Here is a 19582-nt window from a genome sequence, read left to right as displayed (position 1 = left end):
AGTGGCCACAGCCACACATAGGCTGGACAGAAAAGGGTTTACCTTTTCTGTTCACTCTTCCCCCCACCATCTGATATACCATTAAACACTGTTGATTTTGTCTAATCCTGTGCAAGCTCATGATTTCACTTCCAACCAATACCTCACTCAAGGAAATCTCACTACATCTGTCTGGATCTCCCAAGCCACGAGAAGTGGAGAGGGTGTCAGGTTACCTAGCCAAAGTCAGCTAGTCCTAAATGGGGACGGAGAGAGAAGAGGAGAAAAAAGTCAGTATCCACCAACCAAAAATGTTCAATATGCAGCCCCCACTGCAGTGAGGCATCATTCATTCCTCTGTGGCAGACAACAACTGTGCCTGTCCCTTATGGGATAGTTTGGCTTTTCGCCGTCTCAGTGTCTTCTTTTGTTGCTGCCAGTCAAATGCCCCTTTGCTCCCACTGGCTTTTCTGTCTGAGGGCTGCTGCTCCTGAACTGTCTCTCTGTGAGTCATCTGGCATACACAATTCCAATGTGTCCACATCCCTCTGTGTGTCTCATTTTTAAAATCCAAAAGAAAGAGGATTTAACTGGGTCAATATGGTGCCATATGGAGCAAGCCTGCTGGGCAGGGCTGTTGCAACAGGCCACAGCCCAGGAAACCTAAAGACAGCTGCTTTGGAACAGGCTCACACCCAGAGCCCTGTCATTTGTGGCAAGATCATATAAAATTAAAATCTTCACTGACCTTCAGTAGTCAACGTATTAATTTATAAGTCTAGATTTTTTTGGGTGGGGTGTGACTTCAGTGGATATAGGCATTAAGGAATACCCAACTGTAAGTGATATCAGAAAGATAGGAGAGAGGCAAAGAACAACCATTTCATGAACAGTCTGAGATATGCAGGAATATTAAAGCTCTTTTAGGGTCATTTTGCACTTCGCAAATTCAGACCTACGGGCAAGCAGAACAAGAGTGTGTCATCCTAGCCATTCACAAATTTTTTTTTTTAAATGTCCTTTCTGATCAGCAGTTTATGGGAGGAGTTTCTCTACCCCAACAGGTCAGGGCAGCCCCTCATGTGAAGTCAGCATTTAAACATTCAGCGGGGATGTGCTGGACCACCCAGACTCCCCCAGCTCCCACCCCAGCCGCCACACTGAATGTCCCTGTGCTTGCTGGAGTTCTGGGATCCAGGCCACAAAGATGCTTTAAGATTTCTGACTTTGATACCAATGCAACTGATTGCAATAGTACACACATCTAAAGGGAGAAACACATATTTCGGTGAGTGATAGAGGAAGTGGCTTGAGAAAATATTCCAGATCTTGTTAAAATTTTTTTGTGGCCATGGGAATCCTGCTTAACCTTTAGCTCCCTTAGTCATAAAAAGGAGATGTAGATATGCACTCAAATGTGCACACAGATTCCAGCAGAGATTAATAGGAGCAGCCACTTATAAATACAATGGCTGAGGAGGGTCATTTGGCAAGGGGAGGCCAGTTTCTGAAATTGGCTTCAGTTCTAGTAACCATAGAAAGCAGGTGAGATCATCACTCTGGCCTGACAATTCCCTTAGATTTACCCCATTATTCCATCTTGCTCTGTTCATTTTAAAAAAGTTGTAGCTAAAAGTGTGACTTTAATAGACTAGCTCAGTGGCTAATATTATTGTATTGGTCACTCCATTTCCTTCCTGGGGTAGTAAATACCTGTACTTTTATGGTGTAGACTTTTGTCAGTTCTAGTGAGCTTTTCTATGTTCCTCTGGGCTAAGAGCAACCATGGCAGCCACTCGTGACTCAGCTTCCTGTGCACCTGGGCCTGAGTCTGGTCCCCAGGGAGGTCGGCCTAGGGGAAACAGCACCCGCTTCATGAAATCAGTTTTGCTTCCCAAACATGAAAGCACTGGAGCCAAAGCCTTGACCAGTCACTGCCATGTGCTGAGCCCAAGTCTGCCCTGTGTTCACAGATGGAGCCCTCGGCTAGGTGAGCTGGCCTCACAATCTCGTCTTGGCTGCACTTGTCACACAGCCTGGGCTTTTCATGCCAGAGCCAGAAGAGCACCAGACCAGCTGCTTTCACTCTGCAAATAGGATGGAGGGGGACTTCTCCAGTCCCACTGGGACAGGTGAGCTCTTGCTGGGAATCTTCAAGGATATCTGAGAGCCCATGGGCCTGTAGGAGCTCTTCACTATGCTCACAGCCTCCCTCACTCCAAATGAGAAAACAAAATTGTCCAGAAGGCCCAAGTGAAATGGGGCTCACGGGACCAGGCCAAAGTCTACTTCCAACAACCTAGACATTCAAATTCAAAAAGTACACATAATGTTAATAACTGGCTAAAAGCATTTACATACATTTTAAACTTTATCTCAAGCTCCTTTGAGTGAAATTAAAATTAGAGATCAGACTTTGAGCTGAAGGAGAAATTTGTATGGCTTGATGAATACAGATGTGACGGACCTGGGATCTGGCGGTATGTTTGTAAGATCCGTTGCATGCAATGCATTGGAAGTGCTCAGTTATGGAGTGGAACCGCCTTGTTTCAGAATATATGATGCTTGAGGGCTCACAATTATCTGAAAGAAAAATCCCCAGAAATAAGATGTCAACAACTTCATTTTTGTAGCCTATATTGATGACTGTGAAAAACCCTTTGGCATCAATAAAACTTGAGTGATTGCCTTTTCCAATTGTCCAAAATGAGAAGCAGACCCAAAAAGGCACTTTTCTGCCAAGGGAGATTTCTCTTAATTATCCTTGAACCTCATTTGCTACAGGCTTATAAACAGCCAGAGCCTTTCCTCCCTCTCTGTGACCCCATGCATGTGCGCGTGCACACACACATACACACACGTCCACATGTGTCTGCACTCTTGTGCACAAAATGCACACCTATGAAGACAAACTAGCAGGGCCAAGTCAATTGAGAAAGATGGCTATTGGACTTGCTAGGTAAAAACACGGACACTGCAAAGAACAGTTCTAAAATCTTTGCCAAAAGTTTTATCAAAAGAGCCCCAGTTTGCTAAGTGGTCCTTCAGCCTTTATATTTGGATAAATGGGGGTTTAAGTAACTCAAAGTGACTCGCCTTCTAAAACCACACAGAATTCTTCTTTTCCCAATAAAACCTCAAAACTTTTAAATCTCATAGAAGTAAAAAATAAAAAAAAATAATTAAAAATAAAAGTCCCTTAGGACTAAAATAGAAAGGGAAGAAACAGCAGCCAAGAACATTATTTGCAGCTTCCAGGGGACTGCCTTTCTGTTCACATGCCCGTCATGATTTGTCAAGGAGGTTAAGGGTCCAGCTTACCCAACCAAGATGAAAAACTTGAGGCCAAGAGGTGACTGCCTGGAGCTGGGACTGAGTAGGATGGAGAAGAACACGTGTCCTTTCCAAACCACACCAAGGGTGCCTCAGTGCTGAAATCCAAGGAGCCAAAGACAGTTTTCCAAAAGACTGTACTTTGTAAGGGCAGAAGGTGAGGGGAACAAATGATGCTCCATCTCCCTCAGGGTTTTGAAGATTATTAGATTACCATTTTGAGACAGGAACATTCTGACATGATGTAGTAGTTGGACTAAAGAGTGGAAGGCTGAATCAAAAACAAATTTGTTGAGTTTGGATGTTGGGGAAGCTATTTCACTTCTCGCAACCTGACCATTTTCTTCTTCTGTTGATTCATTACTTCTACAAACCCTAACACTTTTACCATATGACTACTATTACCCTCGCTATCTTCCCAAGCTCCCTTATGGGAGGATCAACTTATGCTTGTTAAACATGTCAATACCACAATAGGAACAATCTCAGGCTTTGACGCCAAGCCAGTACCCACTGCTCCTTCCCTCTTACCCATTCTCTTTCTTCTTTGTCCTCTCTCTATCATGGTATTTGGCCCCAGTTGACCCTAGGAAAGGTTCTGCTCCCCCACCCCCCACCACTAGTGCTGAGAGTTTCGGCAAAGAATACCTTTCTGAGTATTTTGTAATATGTGAAACAAACCCTCCGTGGGGACTAGATGATATAGTCACTGAGACTGAGCTCATTTGAGAAGGACTACCCTAATCACACAAGCCCTTTAAAAGTCAAGAGTTTTCTCTGGCTTCTGTGTGGTATGTAGTCCTGTGAGCTCCAAGGGTCTCATTTCACCAAACTTTACCACAGAGCTCCACATAAAAGTCACAGGAGCCTGCTCCATCTGAGGGAGCCAGTCAAGATAGTTTGAGAGCCTTTCCAAATAAGTAGAAATATGGAACAAGCTGGCATACTTTTTTTAAAATCTGACCCATTTTTCAAGATTGCCATTGTTTTCTCAAATTCACTTTCCTTCCTTTGCTTCCTGTTCATGAAGAAAGTTCACACTCACACACTCAAAACACATCACAACACCGAATGTGCATGATGTCACCCCACAAGGACCTCTGTTCAGGGGAATTCCAAGTCAGAGGCCATGTCTCCATTAGGAGCCATTGCCAATCTCTAGCCACTGTCCAGCCTGCTGGCAAGCTGACCATCGCCACCACCCTCAGAGGATGCACACGTGGGTCTGAATGATAGCAGAAGCTGTGTTGGCAGAAGGAAGGAGAAGGGAGCCACAGGAAGACCTGTCTGCTGATGGGCTTTCCAGATAGTGATTTAAATCTTTTGAATTACCTGAGATAACACTGGTCTTACTGTTTTAATCTTTTTCTTATAGACTTTTTAATTCTAATAAATAAAAGGCTTTTAAATAGTTTTACATAAAGGTATAAAATTACCTCTGGAAAGAGAAAAAGAATTAATGCATATAAACAAACCTACACTGTTTATAATTTGGGATTGAATAAAGGCCAGGGATACTTTTGTTCTTTTGTGTACTCTTCCCCCTTCTATTTAGAAGGAATTCTTCATCTTCTTTTCTGCTTTCTCCTGCTATTCACATAGCTCTGAATACCACCTCTTTGATGAAAATATTCATTACACTCCTCTCTCTCCCAGGAAGAATGAGCTATTCTCTATAACTAATGCTTTATTATTTGTTTCATTTCCCACGGCAAAAAATTGATCACCTCTGATTATCTGTGTAAACTCTACTACTGGAGTCACTTAAGGACTTCATGAAGGCTTATAATGCTGATACCATAGGGGGGCTGCTGGTCCTGGAATAAACAAAGCATTAATCTTAGAAGCCACATGACAGAGAAAAGTCTAGAGTCTGGGAGACTGGGGTAGTCATGGTGTTGGTTGATCAGAGCAATTGAGTGAACAAGTCTTTCTCAAGAAAGTACACTGAGTGACCAGAAAGAAAGGGAAAATGTCCTGTTGGATTTTAGGTAGGTGTTGGGGGATCCCTGGGTGGCGCAGCGGTTTGGCGCCTGCCTTTGGCCCAGGGCATGATCCTGGAGACCCAGGATCGAATCCCACATCGGGCTCCCGGTGCATGGAGCCTGCTTCTCCCTCTGCCTGTGTCTCTGCCTCTCTCTCTCTCTCTCTCTCTGTGTGACTATCATAAATAAATAAAAATTAAAAAAAAAAAATTAGGTAGGTGTTGGTCTCTTAGGTAAAAGGAATCATATGCATTTCCACATCACATGGGCCAAGGATAGCAAGAGCTGACTTCTCAGCCTGGTGCTTTTCATGGTTGCTTGTACTGTCCCTTCTCCAAAGGCAAAGCTGTAGCAAGAAGGGAAAGCACTGTGGATTCGAGATGCTCCCTCCTTCCCTGAGAAGGAACTTGAAGAAAGATAGGTTCTCTGAGGCTGACTTTAAAAATCTGCACTACAGTGATCTCTTCATCCATCCAATCAACTAGAAGGTAGGGAGCATCCACTGTATGTAGCTAAGGCTGTGTTAGGTTCTAGGACTAGAAAATTCCCAAACTTTGGAAGCATGCAATCTTCTCAAGGAAGATAAAAGAGGTCTTGTTAAGAAGTTTTCTCAAATCCGGGCAGCCCTGATGGCTCAGCGGTTTAGCACTGCCTTTAGCCCAGGGCCTGATCCTGAAGACCCGGGATCAAGTTCCATGTCAGGCTCCCTGCATGGAGCCTGCTTCTCCCTCTGCCTGTGTCTCTGCCTCTCTCTCTCTCTCTCTCTTTCATGAACAAACAAAATCTTAAAAAATAAAAATAAAAAAAGTTTTCTCAAATCCAAGGAGGAAAGAACAGCCAAAACAAGTGAGACAGGCATAGGAGGGGAAGAACCCCCAGTGGCAGGTCTGAATGTTCATCAAAGGAGATGGATGGCAAAAGCAGGTCCCCCTAGGAGGCCCTGGGCAGGGTCCCTCTGGTGATTATCCCAGGGAATGCAACTAGAAAATGCTCATCTTGAGGTTTAACTCAGAAAGTAGCCCCTAGCTGTAACCCAAGAAGAGCCAAGGCCACCTAAATTACCACTGAGGTCTGAGCACGGAAGTGTCTTAGCTGGAAGTTGCTTTCTTCAATCCAGAGAAACATGCACAGTTGTGAAAGAATTCCTTGCCAATGTTTGGGATAGCAAAGCCATTTTGGTTAGCTTTACCAAAATGAATTTATTAAGATGCTGGGGGAAAGGGAGCCACTGGGGACATTAGGGACGGAGGGACTCATTCTACTCCATTCAGGGAGGAAAGAGTAGAGGTTTCAGAGAAGAGTTAATGTATAGTTAGAGCTAGAAGAATAAATATGCATTTGTCACATAGAACGGAATGGGGTAAAAGCAATCTTGGCAGAGAAAACTCAATGAGCAAACACAAAACAAAAACATAGTAGGATGAAGTGTGACCAGAGCATGTGCTTTGAAAAGACTATAAAAAATAGGATTAGATATAGAGGGCCAGATCCCAGGGGCATTGTAGAATGTACCAGGAAAGCTGTATTCCATTGGATAGGACGGTCTTCAAACTGTTAAGGAGAATGATCTCATACACTCTAAGCACCTTACATCATAGCTGAAAGGGACTCTGTGCATATAATTTATTTTAAATATCTTAAAATATTCCAGTCTGAGCTTCTACTCAATAAAGCATTGATACCTGTTCTAATATTTAAAAATAATTCTAAGCATCAAATACAATTGATACTCCAGAATAATGTAACACAACCTTCAAGAGGCTTCAAGTGCCCTGGAGCCCAAAGAAGTGTCCTCTGGGGTGCTCAAACTGAGTTTGAGAAGAACAGTTATATGCCACTAGAATTCTCCAAAGCATTTTAGGAAGTGGAATAATTCTAGTAAATTAAAAGACCACTTGGATTATGTGATTTGGAGATGAGGAAGAGTGGGAAATACAAAGGTTGTCAAGATGGGAGATGCTTAGGATATGGTGACTGGTGGAAAATGGGAGTGAAGGGAAAAAAGAATGGGTGGATAAGGTGATGTGGATGTTGGCTTCAATGCCTTCCACTTAGGTGAGGAATGTAAGTGAATCAAGACACACACAAGGAATCTTGTCTCACATTTAGATCTTTCATCCATTTTGAGTTTATCTTTGTGTCTGGTGCAAGAGAGTGGTCTAGTTTCATTCTTCTGCATGTGGATGTCCAATTTTCCCAGCACCACTTATTGAAGAGACTGTGTTTCTTCCAGTGGATAGTCTTTCCTGCTTTGTCGAATATTAGTTGACCATAAAGTTGAGGGTCCACTTCTGGATTCTCTATTCTGTTCCATTGATCTATGTGTCTGTTTCTGTGCCAGTACCACACTGTCTTGATGACCACAGCTTTGTAGGACAACCTGAAATCTGGCATTGTGATGCCCCCAGCTATGGTTTTCTTTTTCAATATTCCCCTGCCTATTCAGGGTCTTTTCTGATTCCACACAAATCTTAAGATGATTTGTTCTAACTCTCTGAAGAAAGTCCATGGTATTTTGATAGGGATTGCGTTAAACGTGTACATTGCCCTGGGTAGCATTGACATTTTCACAATATTAATTCTGCCAATCCATGAGCATGGAATATTTTTCCATCTCTTTGTGTCTTCCTCAATTTCTTTCGGAAGTGTTCTGTAATTTTTAGGGTATAGATCCTTTACCTCTTTGGTTAGGTTTATTCCTACGTATCTTATGCTTTTGAGTGCAATTGTAAATGGGACTGATTCTTTAATTTCTCTTTCTTCAGTCTCATTGTTAGTGTATAGAAATTCCATTGATTTCTGGGCATTGATTTTGTATCCTGCCACGCTACCAAATTGCTGTATGAGTTCTAGCAATCTTGGGGTGGAGTCTTTTGGATTTTCTATGTAGAGTATCATGTCATCGGCGAAGAGAGAGAAGTTTGACTTCTTCTTTGCCAATTCGAATGCCTTTAATGTATTTTTGTTGTCTGATTGCTGAGGCTAGGACTTCCAGTACTATGTTGAATGGCAGTGGTGAGAGTGGACATCCCTGTCTTGTTCCTGATCTTAGGGGAAAGGCTCCCAGTGCTTCCCCATTGAGAATGATATTTGCTGTGGGCTTTTCGTAGATGGCTTTTAAGATGTTGAGGAATGTTCCTTCTATCCCTACACTCTGAAGAATTTTGATCAGGAATGGTTGCTGTATTTTGTCAAATGCTTTCTCTGCATCTAATGAGAGGATCATATGGTTCTTGGTTTTTCTCTTGCTGATATGATGAATCACATTGATTGTTTTACGAGTGTTGAATCAGCCTTGTGTCCCGGGAATAAATCCTACTTGGTCATGGTGAATAATTTTCTTAATGTACTGTTGGATCCTATTCACTAGTATCTTGTTGAGAATTTTTGCATCCATGTTCATCAGGGATATTGGTCTATAATTCTCCGTTTGGTGGTGTCTTTGTTTGGTTTTGGAATTAAGGTGATGCTGGCCTCATAGAACGAATTTGGAAGTACTCCATCTCCATCAAAATCCTAGAGGAGAACACAGGCAACACCCTTTTTGAACTCGGCCACAGTAACTTCTTGCAAGATACATCCACAAAGGCAAAAGAAACAAAAGCAAAAATGAACTATTGGGACTTCATCAAGATAAGAAGCTTTTGCACAGCAAAGGATACAGTCAACAAAACTCAAAGACAACCTACAGAATGGGAGAAGATATTTGCAAATGACATATCAGATAAAGGGCTAGTTTCCAAGATGTATAAAGAACTTATTAAACTCAACAGCAAAGAAACAAACAATCCAATCATGAAATGGGCAAAAGACATGAACAGAAATCTCACAGAGGAAGACATACACGTGGCCAACAAGCACATGAGAAAATGCTCTGGATCACTTGCCATTAGGGAAATACACATCAAAACCACAATGAGATACCACCTCACACCAGTGAGAATGGGGAACATTAACAAGGCAGGAAACCACAAACGTTGGAGAGGATGCGGAGAAAAGGGAACCCTCTTGCACTGTTGGTGGGAATGTGAACTGGTGCAGCCACTCTGGAAAACTGTGTGGAGGTTCCTCAAAGAGTTAAAAATAGACCTGCCCTACGACCCAGCAATTGCACTGTTGGGGATTTACCCCAAAGATTCAGATGCAGTGAAACGCCGGGACACCTGCACCCCGATGTTTCTAGCAGCAATGTCCACAATAGCCAAACTGTGGAAGGAGCCTCGGTGTCCATCGAAAGATGAATGGATAAAGAAGACGTGGTCTATGTATACAATGGAATATTCCTCAGCCATTAGAAATGACAAATACCCACCATTTGTTTCGACGTGGATGGAACTGGAGGGTATTATGCTGAGTGAAATAAGTCAATCAGAGAAGGACAAACATTATATGGTCTCATTCATTTGAGGAATATAAATAATAGTCAAAGGAATAGAGGGGAAGGGAGAACAAATGGGTAGGAAATATCAGAAAGTGATACAGAACATGGAAGACTCCTAACTCTGGGAAATGAACTAGGGATGGTGGAAGGGGAGGAGGGCGGGGGGTGGGGGTGAATTGGTGACAGGCACTGAGGAGGGCACTTGACGGATGAGCACTGGGTGTTATTCTGTATGTTGGCAAATTGAACACCAATAAAAAATAAATTTATTATTTAAAAAAAAACACACAAGGTGGGGGCAGAACAAGGAGATGCTTGGTGTACATCCTGCAGATGTTAAGCTTGGTTTCCTGTGGACCATCGGAGAAGAGATGCCTTAGGAAGACAGCAGGTTTGCTGTTTAGGAGAGATCTGTGCTAAAGGTCATACTTGGGATCCATTGGCTTTGCAAGTGGCCAGAGGAAATTGTGGGGAGAAGGATCAAAAAGAAAAACCAATGTATTTGGGCTTCCACAGTGGGTTGGGGATTTGGGAATGAATCAGATGTTCTTCCTTCCCCTGCAGAATTCAGGTTAGTGCAGAAGTCAGGAGGATCTCCTCAAGGCAGTAACTAGGTTGAGAATGGTAAGTAATAGGTAGCAGACAAACTTGGAATACTCCAGTTTGCCTAAAGCAATGGGTCAAGTTAAGAAATCACAGACACTGTGACTAGAAAAGGTAGGTTGAAGCCAGTCTGTGAATGAGCAAAAGGTTTGGAAGGTAACAGGGAAATGTCATGAGCCGGCTCAGGATTCTATGGAGTATTGTCAAATTCAACTGTAATAAGGATTTCATGACACGGTGATTGGCAGCAGGTAAAGAACAGTAGTTGTATAAAGGAGGAGAAGCAGTGAGGGCTGGAGCCAGGCAGGAGAGGCCTTCAAAATACCTAATGACACTAATGACATGGGCACCATCCATTCAGAACAGGTGCCAGCCAGGGCATCATACCAGCACAAAATCAGCCAAAGCAAGCCATTGCCAGAGAATCAGCAATAGGAAGAGGGAGGAGGAGGTACTGCAGAAAGGATCCGACCTGCCTCTGATGAGTGATAAAATATAAAAGGTTATGCAGATGGCCACCATGATGGTTATGATGTAATATCAACAAACAAGGGAAGAATGGTTTCTTGATAAAACAGAGCTCTGCTCTTCACATGTGCTTTCATGGGGCAGAAGAGAAAACTGAGGGGATTCAGATACAGAGAGACCTTGTGGGCTGGGAGCATCTGGGTCACTGAGAAGCACTGCTGGCTTCAATTTCCCGTTCATAAACTTGGCCCGTTTCAGTCTTTGCACATCACTCTCCATAACTGTGGGACCATTTGTCTTACTTTTCCATAGCAGTAAAGCTAACTCAAAAATGTAAAAACAAAAGAAAATAAACAGTCACTTTCCCATTAGCCCTAAAAGCTGATGGAGAAAGTTGGTGGCAAAGGCATTTCGGGGTCCTGCCCTGCCATTTAAGGTTCAGCAGACACTAATTTACCTTGGACAGTAGACTTCCAGAGCCAGGAGAGGTGGGGCCACCCATGCACTGTGGGCAGTGCAGTCTTGCTCCTCCTGACAACATCTGGGGAAGGCTAAAACATGTGTCCTCACACCCCGTGGCGGAAGCAGCATCGCAGGGCTCTGGAACAGAAAATGGGAAGCTGTCCAAGCTGCAAGCAGAGGTGCCTAGGGTGCTTTTTTGCCACATTCACCTTCTGTGCTCCCTTCTTCTGAGTCACAGCAAAAAGTAAGCTCAGGAGCAATGGAAATCCCCATCAAATGGTAGTCTAGCCTCTGCTTCTAAACCTCTGGCCATAGGGACCTCAGTTTCTCCAAAGGAGAACCTACCTTTGAAAATTCTGGATTATAGGAGACTCTCTCTTTGTTTACCTGAACTCCACCTCTCCCTAGCTTCTGCCTATTATTCCCTTTGGAAGGACCAAGAAGCAGTGTGGCTTTATGTGGTTCCTTCTGGAATTTTCGTAGGAGTGGCATGATGAGCCTCTGAAGGAGGCAGCAGGAATAGGTGAAGACCCTGAAGGTTGGAGACTCTGCAATTAAGCACTGATGCTTTCTGTACATGACCTCTGAGCTTTTCCCATTCAATATGCGCTATTCTCTGCTTCACCAGTTGGTTCTTCTGGCAAGTTGCATGTGTGTGTCATGGGGGAAATTCTCCCTTCCAATTTTGGCCATCTCCTCTTGGACAAGCAGATTATCTGGACAAGAAGCCAGCTAATACAAAGTGCAAGCATCTTGCTTGGGTGGGGGGGGGGTGAGGAGGTGGTCTGAACTCACTTATTTCTGTTTGTCAGACTTGGCTCAGCAGGTGCAAAGCTGACTCCCAAGGCATGTCCCCACTTTTCTTCTGCTCTGTTCCACTGCTCTTCCAGTCACTCCTCTCAGTCAGAGAAAATTTAAAAGACCACAAGACTTACTCTTCAGCTTTGCCTTCCTGGATTCCTTTATGTCATGGAAATGAACCCTAAGCCACTCATATCCAGTGCCCCCTCTCTAGGTTAAGGGATGTTTGCACGGGTACCAACCATCTCTTATAACTCCCTGGAGCTAAATTTTCCTCTGGATTAGGAGAGATTTCATCTTCCCTTAACATCTTCCTCTAATTTGATCTATTACCTTATTATTTTTTTACAAAGATTGTCCCCCAACCTGGTTGTTTCATCAACACCAGGATTCTTTCTCTATATTGAAGTCTTTTTCATTTGGCTGCATTGTAAAAGGGGATGTATGTAAATCTGCACCTTTCCTACAAGCTTTCTAGGAAATTTTGCCTTATTTTTCATGATGTCTTACATACATATGCATTTTTTTTAGAAATAGATCCTTTTTAAGATTTTATTTATTTATTTGAGAGAGAGAGAGAGAGCAAGAGAGCTATAAGCTGAGGGGAGGGGCAGAAGGAGAGGGAGAAGCAGAGTCCCTTCTGAGCAAGGAGCCTGATACGGGGCTCAATCCCAGGACCCTGGGATCATGACCTGAGCCTAAAGCAGATGCTTAACTGACTGAGCCTCCCAGGCACCCTTCATGATGTCTTACTTAGTACCTAGAAGTCTTTTCCTATCATTCCTCTATTGCTGATTGCACCTTTTGTCAATAACTTTCTTCATACTACTTAATTTTTTTGCAAGGAAAAAGGATTAAGTTACCTGTGTCTAGCTTTCATTTGGGATGTTTCTGTATCTTTTTAAGTGTTTTCTTTTATGTTGACATAATTGAATTATTTTTCTTAACCTCAGTGATTTAATATATGTATAATTTGTATTTTTGTTCTTAATTCTATCATCTTATCTTATGCTTTCTCTTTTGATATGCTTTTACTCTCTCCTATGTGTTTTTTTCTAAGAACATTTCCTTTGTTATCTTCTCCCAGTGACTTGGAGGCATATATCCTATTCCAAATTTACTTCTGGTCTCCTTTAAGATTTTCCAAATATGTATCTTTTGTTTTCTCTCATCAAATTCAATAAAATGTAATAATCTTTTACTCCCTTGTTAGATGAGGAATTTTTACACACTTTGATCCATTTGCTTATGCCAGTATGATTATTTTCTATTAACTTACTACTGAAATGTCATGTAACTTCTAATTTTTTTTACTTTGCAAACAAGTTTGACTCTTTATAAAACTATTTAGTATCTATATCTATGTGTATCTTTTACCATTCCTAAACATTTGCCTCTGAACTATTTTTTACTCTACCAGTAAATTTTCCAAGAAAGGCACATGGGTCTTGGACAACCATACAAGCCTTTCTGATACCTTCTTACAGGCTGAATATAGAAATTTTGAATCTCTATATCCTTTCCCAAGAAAATCCAGAGGAATCCCTGCATCATCTTTAAATGTTCAGTGTTAGAATAGATGTTCTGAAATCTCTGGAAGATTTTTTTTCAAATATTTCCCTTTGCAATTCTCCTTTCCTCCTGCAAGGGCAATTTTGGATAATTATTCTTTGTTGTTGAAATTAACACATTTGGGCAGGATACATATGCATGCAGATTTCTACTCACAAGAGGATCCATTGTATTTGAAAAGTCCATATTTTCTTTATAACTTCGGGAAAATTTTCTTCCAAGTGATGATTTTTTTTCTGCTCCCTTTTTTTCCTAGTTTTTATTCCACAGAATGCTGATGAGTCAGAAATGGGATGTTCCTTTTTTGGTATCCATTATCTTCTCTCATTATATTCTACTGTGTATATTCATTTTTCCTAGAAAGCCTACATAGTTTGGCTTCTGGGTCATTGGTTTTTTTCCTTTTGCCAACTTTTTTCTTCACTATTTACAGTTCAGATTCTAATTCTGTAAGAGTCTTTGGCAACCCTACATTTCTTTTATGTTTGTTCAATTTTTTATCTCAGTCTTAACCTTAACCTCTTTCATATGTTTATCTCTATCTCATATGCTTCATAATTTCTTATGTATTTTTATTCAGCTATAGAATGCATAAATGTTTATATAGAATACATGTAATCAGAATATATAGAGAGAATGTATAAGGGTACATGGATAGCTTGGTTGGTTAAGCACCTGACTCTTTATTTCAGCTCAAGTCATGATCTCAGGGTTGTGGGATCGACCCCTGCATCGGGCTCTGCACTCAGCACAGAGTCTGCTTAAGATTCCCTCTCTCCGACTGACTTACTTCACTCAGCATAATACCCTCCAGTTCCATCCACGTTGAAGCAAATGGTGGGTATTTGTCATTTCTAATAGCTGAGTAATATTCCATTGTATACATAAACCACATCAGTCGGAGAAGGACAAACATTATATGTTCTCATTCATTTGGGGAATATAAATAATAGTGAAAGGGAATATAAGGGGAGGGAGAAGAAATGTGTGGGAAATATCAGAAAGGGAGGCAGAACGTAAAGACTGCTAACTCTGGGAAACGAACTAGGGGTGGTAGAAGGGGAGGAGGGCGGGGGGTGGGAGTGAATGGGTGACGGGCACTGGGGGTTATTCTGTATGTTAGTAAATTGAACACCAATAAAAAATTTTTAAAAAATAGAAAAAAAAAAGATTCCCTCTCTCCTCTCCATCTGCTCCAGCTTTCACACCCTCTCTCAAATAAATAAATAATAAAATTTTTAAAAAAGAATATGTAGAGATAATATATATACATTTTCTTCTGTTGTGAATGATGACTCATGTAGGAAAAGCATTTCTCTCTTTTAATACCAATGTTTTCACATTATTTCATTAGAATCATAACCAAACAGGAAAAGAACTCAGGATTCTTAGCCAACAGGTGGAGGAGTATTTAGTCCCCTTTTTCTCAATTGTAAGATTTTAAACTGAATTTAGGTTGTTGTGTGCCACTTTGGACTAAAAATCTCCTATGTATCAGGAATCTAACTTGTGTATCTCTGTTGAACTGGGATGAGGTCTCCTCTGCTAAGATTGCCCAGTGCACTACATATAAGCAAAGTGTGCTCCTATTCATCTCTACTGGAGACAACTCATGCACAGAGGCAGTCCCCAGAGAGAGTCGTTCTCCTGCTCCTCCTTGTCTTCATTATCTCTACTGTTGAGTTCAATCCCAAAATGCAGCGAATCACCAGATAAACATTTCCACCCAAGTAGCAGCATCCTTAATTGTGTGGCAAGGTGGGAAGTTCCAACTGGGTGGCCAGAGCAGGGGAGTGGTTGCGTAAGGAAAGACTTAAGCATCTCAGAAAGCAATTCCTCTCACTTGGAGTTGGTGCCCAGGCTTTCTGCTTGACCCCTGGGGACCAGGTCTCTGTGGCAGAACCATACAGATGGAGGGACTGTGAATAGTCTTCTTCCTCCTTCCTCTCCAGTCATGTGTTGTATCAGAGCTTTAAATATGAGCTATGATGCATTTATAAAAGTTTAATGACTGGGCCCAGTGATCAAACTCCTTGTTTCTAGTACTAGAGGCTTTGCACCTTCTTTATTTCCCGGGAATTCCAGTGGAAGAAGAAAGAAATTTACTTAGACATAGATAGCAAGTTCCTTTTTTTTTTTTTTTTTTTTTTGTAGTTTCAAGTTTTTATTTAAATTCCAGTTAGCTAACATACAGTGTAATATTAGTTTCAGGTGTAGAATTTATCAGTTACATACAACACCCAGTGCTCATCACAAGTGCCCTCCTTAATCTCCATCCTCCATTTAACTCTTCCTCCTCCCTTCCTCCCCTCCGGCAACCACCAGTTCATTTTCCAGAGTTAAGAGTCTGTTTCTTTGTTTGCTTCTCTCTCTCTTTTCCCCTCTGTTCATTTGTTTTGTTTCTTAAATTCCACATATGAGTGAAATCATATGGTATTTGTCTTTCCCTGACTGACTTATTTCACTTAACATTATAGTCTCTAGCTCCATCTAAGTTGTTGCAAACAGCAAGATTTCATTCTTTTCTATGGCCAAGTAATGTTCCATTGTATATCTATGCCACATTTCATTCAGAACGTGGACACGTCCTATTGCATGTATTTTATCTTTTACATGGTATATGCTTTTGTAAACTGCATCAAAGATTTTATTGAAAGAAGTATGTTACATGTCAACAAAATGATTAAAACTAAACACACAGGTCTCAGGGAAATAAGACTCTAGTGTTCAATAAAGTCAGAAGTAATTTTTAAATATACTTCACCATATCTATTCTTTACAATTTTAAGGTAATACAAGTTCTGTTAGGTTCTATTAAATGCTTTCATTGGGGTAAATTATCGAAGTCTGCCTTCTGCTTGGCTTGTCAACAGACTAGTCTCCCTGAGCATATCTTCCTGGTATGTATTGAAGAGCAACAATTTAATTTGCAAACCCAAGTTCACTCAGCAAGTCGGGATCTTAATGTCAGACCATTACCATGTTGGTCTGAGGTAGGAAGTATGTCTCTTTTAAAGGCTGACTGAAGAACAGTAAATGGACCTCTAGTTAGGGAATATTTCAAGCAAAATGCCTTCACAGGAGGAATCTTGGCCAGCTTCTCAACAGTGGAGGTCCTACCCATTTGCTGGCTGCCTCACTGGTTGAGACTTTATCTCAGACAGGTTTGTTGCTCAGTACCCCTTTTATACAGTCTTATAAGACACTGAACGCATCTGCCAGGTGCAGTGGATTCCTGTTGTACAAAGACTCTAGACTCCTGACATCAAAGGGAACCTACAATTGCAATGCAGGCATTTAAAAAAGAAAACACTGAAACCAAAAGGGTTTTTCTCTCCCAGTGTTTGCTTTGGAATTCGCCAAAGCCAGACCCAAGGAACGTGATGACATCCTAAAAGCCTGTGATTAATTCATGCTGGTCCCCAAGACTTTGCCCCCAGTGCCACATGGTGAAGCAGTTACTACCACCTGGATTTGCTCCACAGCCAGAAAGCACTTCCAAGAATTCCAGTCATCACTTGCATAGAGATAGGGTGAATGTCTTATTGTGATATTTTATGCAAATCTTTTATCCTTTCCCTCACTGAGATTCCCTTGTATAAACAACCTTGATTACCAATAGATTATTTACACATGTGATTGATTGCTCTTCTTTCGATGAGTTGTTCAATGTGGGGGTTCAGGTCCCTGTTTCAATGTTTTTGTACAAGAAAGAGGCTAAGGCGGCAGGAAATAGGAGCTCCCCAGAGGAGCAATAACCATGATAAATGAGACTATGTGAGGCTATATACATACAGGAAACAATACAAGCAAAGGAAAGAGGTAACTCTAAGTGTTAAGTTGTATTAAATCTATAGTATTAATTTTTCTTGCCAAACTAGGCCTTTTGAAATGTATTATTCATTATCTCTAGTTTAAAAAGAATCAATGTATATAAGAAAAGGTTTATTATAATTATTTAAAGAGTATATGTAATTGAATGTGAGTTTTTCTGCTGGAAAGCATAGAAACTTTGCACAGGAGGGCTGAAATCATATTAAAGAATTTGTGTTAAAGTCTGGAAAATAAGAATGTCAGTAGCAGCGTGACCAAAGCCATAGAAAGGCAGAAGAGTGGTATGTCAACTTTTTTCCAGAAGAAAGGAGGAATATTTCTGGGATTATGCATGTGTGGATGGCCCCACGTGGCCTCAGTTGTCTATAAAATGAGAAGTCAGGCTTGAGGAGATGATGTGTCTACTTATGACCTCACCCGCTGAAGCTTGGCCAGGATACTGAGAACCTCCTGGTCAAAGAGCTCAGCTGTAAAGAAGCCTTGACATGTGTGACCTATTGCTGGGTCTCACTACAACATGGCAAGATCATTTCTACCACAAGCCCACAGAAGAGTTCAAGTTTTCCCAGGGTGACTAGGCCTGTTCTGTGCTGACTGGAGAAAGCATCATTCTTTGAACTCTGGCTTCAGGAAAAAACTAGGGTTCTAGGATTAGGCCTCATCCAATTGTGATGATTCTGGGTCATTGGTAAGGAAGGGGCATTGCTGTATTCTTCAAGAACAGTGCTATCTCAGGGCACCATCTAAGAATGCAAGTCTAAGGCTTTTCCTGAATGACAGAGTATAGGGAGGGGTAGAAGAAAAAGAGGACTGGGGAAATACACAGGTCTGGATTTCAACTTCAAATCTGTCACAGTACTATGAGCAAGGTAATTAGTCTCTCTGAGTGTCAATTTCATATTTACAAAAACAGGATTAACAATATATACCCAGTAGGGCACCTGGGTGGCTCAGCGACTGAGCATCTACCTTTGGCTCAGGTCATGATCCTGGGATCCTTGAATTGAGTCCCACATCAGTGTCCCTGCAGGAGCCTTCTTCTCCCTCTGTCTATGTCTCTGCCTCTCTCTGTCTCTCATGAATAAAATAAATAACATATTAAAAAAATATATACACTCAATAAATTGCTTTGGGATAATTATGTGAGATGCATATAAGGTGATTGACCCACTCTGTCAAGGTTTATCTTTCCCTTTCTCTTCCTGTATCTTGACTAACTGTGTATGTTGGGCTACAGCCAGATGTCTAGTAAAGAGTAGACAGTCCATAAATGTTTTGTTGAGTAAATTAATAAATATATTGTTTTTCCATGTTATCAATTAGGACTTGCCTCTCAGTGTAGTCATTCATTCAGAATAGGGTTAATGTAAGTCCTGAAAAGTTGACTATTATTTCTATTAATTCTGTTCTGGTCTTGCTAATTACTGATGATGATGCTGGTAGAACAAATAAACACTATTTAGGACTTTAGAAAGAACCTCCACCCAAGAAGATCATTCAAATCTAATCATTCAAAATAAACAATTCAATGAACATTCAAATAAAATTCAATAACATTAAAATAAAATCATTCAGGAAAATGGCAGATTGGAAAACATTCAAAGAGCATTCCTTTTTAAAAGATTTTTTAAATTTATTTATTTATTTATTTATTTATTTATTTATTTATTTAGAGAGGGAGAGAGAGGAAGAGAGAGAGTATGAGCAAGGAGAGGGCCAGAGAGGAAGAGAAAGAATCTCAAGCCAACTCCACACTGAGCACAGAACCTGACAAAAGGCTAAATCCCATGACCCTCAGATCATGATCTGAGCTGAAATCAAGAGTGAGCCACTTAATCAATTGAGCCACCCTGGTGTCCCCAAAGAGCATTTCTTAAACACATATAGCAGGTATTTATAAAATACAGCTGTTAAAGAATATCTGATTTAGAATTGGAAAAGCAATTACAACAAAAATGTCAGTGAATAAACAAAAGAAAAATGTAAAGGGCTATATGAGGAAATTTTAAAATTTCTGAGGAATATAAAGGACCTAAATACATAGAAGTTATATTATGAACTTGAATGTCATAAAAAATATCAGCTTCCATCCCATGTATTAACATTTCCTGGAACTATGTGACCTATTCCTAAAGTTCATCTGGAAATATTGCTATTGTGTATA

General features: G+C 41.1%; 1 long non-coding RNA gene across 2 annotated transcripts in view; it reads right to left on the bottom strand.

The window, feature by feature from the left end:
• Positions 1-6250: 6250 nt before the first annotated feature.
• Positions 6251-19582, bottom strand: part of LOC144301452 (uncharacterized) — a 47509-nt gene continuing 34177 nt past the window's right edge. Inside the window, exons 3-5 of one of the 2 annotated variants that reach the window (XR_013368280.1) lie at positions 12007-12107; positions 11207-11349; positions 6251-8813 (exon numbers count right to left, since the gene is read on the bottom strand). This is a non-coding gene — a long non-coding RNA (uncharacterized LOC144301452). The remainder of the gene's footprint in view (positions 8814-11206; positions 11350-12006; positions 12108-19582) is intronic. The other variant, XR_013368279.1, reaches the window with a different exon arrangement.

This window comes from Canis aureus, chromosome 29, assembly GCF_053574225.1.
Source record: "Canis aureus isolate CA01 chromosome 29, VMU_Caureus_v.1.0, whole genome shotgun sequence".
NCBI lineage: Eukaryota > Metazoa > Chordata > Mammalia > Carnivora > Canidae > Canis > Canis aureus.
The sequence above is the reverse complement of the archived record's forward strand: the minus strand, read 5'-3'. Positions and strand labels throughout refer to the sequence as shown.